Source organism: Apis dorsata, unplaced genomic scaffold, assembly GCF_000469605.1.
Source record: "Apis dorsata unplaced genomic scaffold, Apis dorsata 1.3 scaffold_355, whole genome shotgun sequence".
Lineage (NCBI taxonomy): Eukaryota > Metazoa > Arthropoda > Insecta > Hymenoptera > Apidae > Apis > Apis dorsata.
In genome coordinates this window covers 43,802-46,612 of record NW_006263621.1, presented here as the reverse complement: position 1 = coordinate 46,612, position 2,811 = coordinate 43,802, and positions in this window count along the sequence as shown.

The following is a 2,811-nucleotide window of genomic DNA, read 5'->3' as shown; positions in this document are numbered from 1 at the left end:
TTTTTTTTTAACCGCTTAACTTTATCAATAGTAATCAATATTAAATATTATTCACTTTGTTTCTAACTAGCAGCCTCTGTTGACTAGCCCGCAACAACTAGTCGTTCTCTCTACTTTTTCGTTTTTCCCCTCTGTATTTTCTTTTTTCACTAGTGTTAGCACTAGCCTGAGCATTAGGCGATTAATTTAACGATACAATTATTATAAAGTTATCAATTATCGTTATTATATATTTAATATTATAATTTATTATTATTATTATTAATATTATTATTATTATTATTATTATCCGTGGTTCGTGGACCGGTTAACTTCCGTTTTGACCGATACTCGACCGATCGGATCCCCTCGACCCTTCTTCTTCTTCTTCTTCTTCCTCATTTTTCTCTTCTTACTCGTCAGTATTTTTCCTTTTTCTCTCTTTTTTTTTTCCTTTCCTTTTTTAAATGTTCACACTTCTCTCGATCATCGAAATGGAAAAGCATTTCCTTTTCTTTTTTGTCTTTATTTCGACTATTTTTTACGTGTCGTCTAAATAAGCATGTGTACGCGTGTATACGTGTCTGTGTTCCTTCATAAATATTATAAAAAAATATAATAGAAAATTATAATTTCGTTATAATATTTATAAACTACGAGATTGGCACTAGAAATTTCTCCTTCTTTTTTTTTTTTTCCTTTTATTTATTATTATTAATATTATTATTATTATTATTATTATTATTATTATTATTAATATTATTAATATTATTGTTATTATTATTATTATTATTATTATTATTATTCTTTTCCTCAATCTCTTTGCTTCGTCGTTTAATCCTTCTCCTCGAAGAAGAGCGCAGCAAATTACGTTTTTTTTTCTTTTTTTTTTTTTTTTTTTTTCCTTTTTTTTTTCTTTCTTTCCCTCTCTTTTTTTTTTTTTTTTTTTCTTTTTTTTTTTTTTTTTTTTCCTTTTTTTTTTCTTTCTTTCCCTCTCTTTTTTTTTTTTTTTTTTTCTTTTTTTTCCTCTTTTTTCCTCCCTTCGTAGACTAGATCTACACGTACCCATTTATAATTTTACAAAATTATACCACGAGCGTGTATATATACAAAAAACACACGTTTCGGAAGGGATAATCTCGAAAGCGGATAATAATTATTAGGAAACAGACGGTCGTTTTTATAAAATCGCGCGGGAAAACTGTACACACACTTCGGTACTACTTTCCCTCCTTTCCCTTTTTTTCCACGTTCGCGCTCTTTTCTCGCCGCTTTCCTTTCTTTCTCCTCGTTTCTTTCTTTCAAAATTTAAATTGTCTACGGATTATTATTATTATCATTATCATTATTATTTTATCATTATTATTATTATTATATTATTATATTATTTATCATCGGTCGAAACGGACCGATCGGCGATGATCGGGAGACGATTTCTTAATTAGGAGACGAGATGAGGGGTCCTTACTCACGTCCGTCGAGGACACTCGAAAGAGAGAGAGAGAGAGAGAAAGAGATAGATAGATAGATACAAAGATAGAGAGATAGAGAAAGAGAGAGAGAGAGAAAGAGTCAGAAATTAACAGCGCGTCGAGAGAGGAGAACCGGACGCTTCCGGTGGCGCGGAAGTGATAATTGACCGAAATCCCCTCCTTCAAGGGCGGAGCCTTTCCCTTTTCGCGGAAAAAATTAAAAAAAAAGAATCCTTCCTTATCCTTAAAGGATCTATTTACATACAACGTAATAAAATTTTTTAAAATTCTCCATTCTCCTTTTCTTTTTACAACAAGACCAATTAATATTAAAAATCAATTCTTCGCTAGAGATAAGAAGAGAGAGAAAGGAAGAAAGATGACTTTGTAAAGCGATGGAAAGGCACCGATCCTAGGCGAGGAACGAAGAAGAAACAACTCGCCCCCTTGAATCCCTTGGCGAGGGTTCGGCCCCCCTCGACGCTGCCCTCACTAAAACCCCCTTCTTAAACTACGATCAGACTCTCAGGCACTCGATTCTCCGCAGGCTTAGGTCGCGAAGCTGAACACGACACGAGGAATCCTGACGATTCCCATCCGGCTCAGAATAACAATTATCGTACGCGCCGGTGAGTAACGACCCCGTGGAACACGCGAGCTTCTCCACGCTATCCGCTCTAAGCCTCCAGTGTCACGGGGGAGACTTGGGTCTTCCGCTCTTGTCCTGCATCACTTGTTGCTGCTGCTGTTGCTGTTGTTGGCCAGCTTGTTGAGGCGGTTGTTGAGCTTGAGCTTGTTGTTGTTGTTGTTGTTGTTGTTGCTGCTGCTGCTGCTGCTGTTGCTGTTGTTGCTGCTGCTGTTGGGCCTGTTGATGGTGGTGCGAGGTGGGATCGGTGGCCACGCCCAGATCCGTCCCCATCAAGTTACCGGCCCCGCTCTTGTCCACCACGCTGCTCGTGTGCACTGGATGAAAGTATCGGTCTGAAAAATTTCCTTTCATTAACACGATTTCTAACTTGGCAATGATATTGTCATATGTATATATATATATATATTTTTTATAATTTGGGCAAATTNCCTGGAAAACACCACACGCCCACCGATCAACGTCGCCGACCCGCGCGTGATCCATTCACCCCGTTTTCTCTCTCTCTTCGTTTCCCACGGTTTTACGATATATATATTCCATTTTCTTTTTCTTTTGCTTAGCAAGAGTTGGACGAAGTAAAAACGGAGATAGATAGATAGATGTGTAGAGATAGATAGAGAATGTTGGAACATTGGAAAACGAAATTTGTGAAAACACCGGATCTAATGAAACGGTATAATAAAAGATCGAATTCGAAAAAATCCAGGGCGA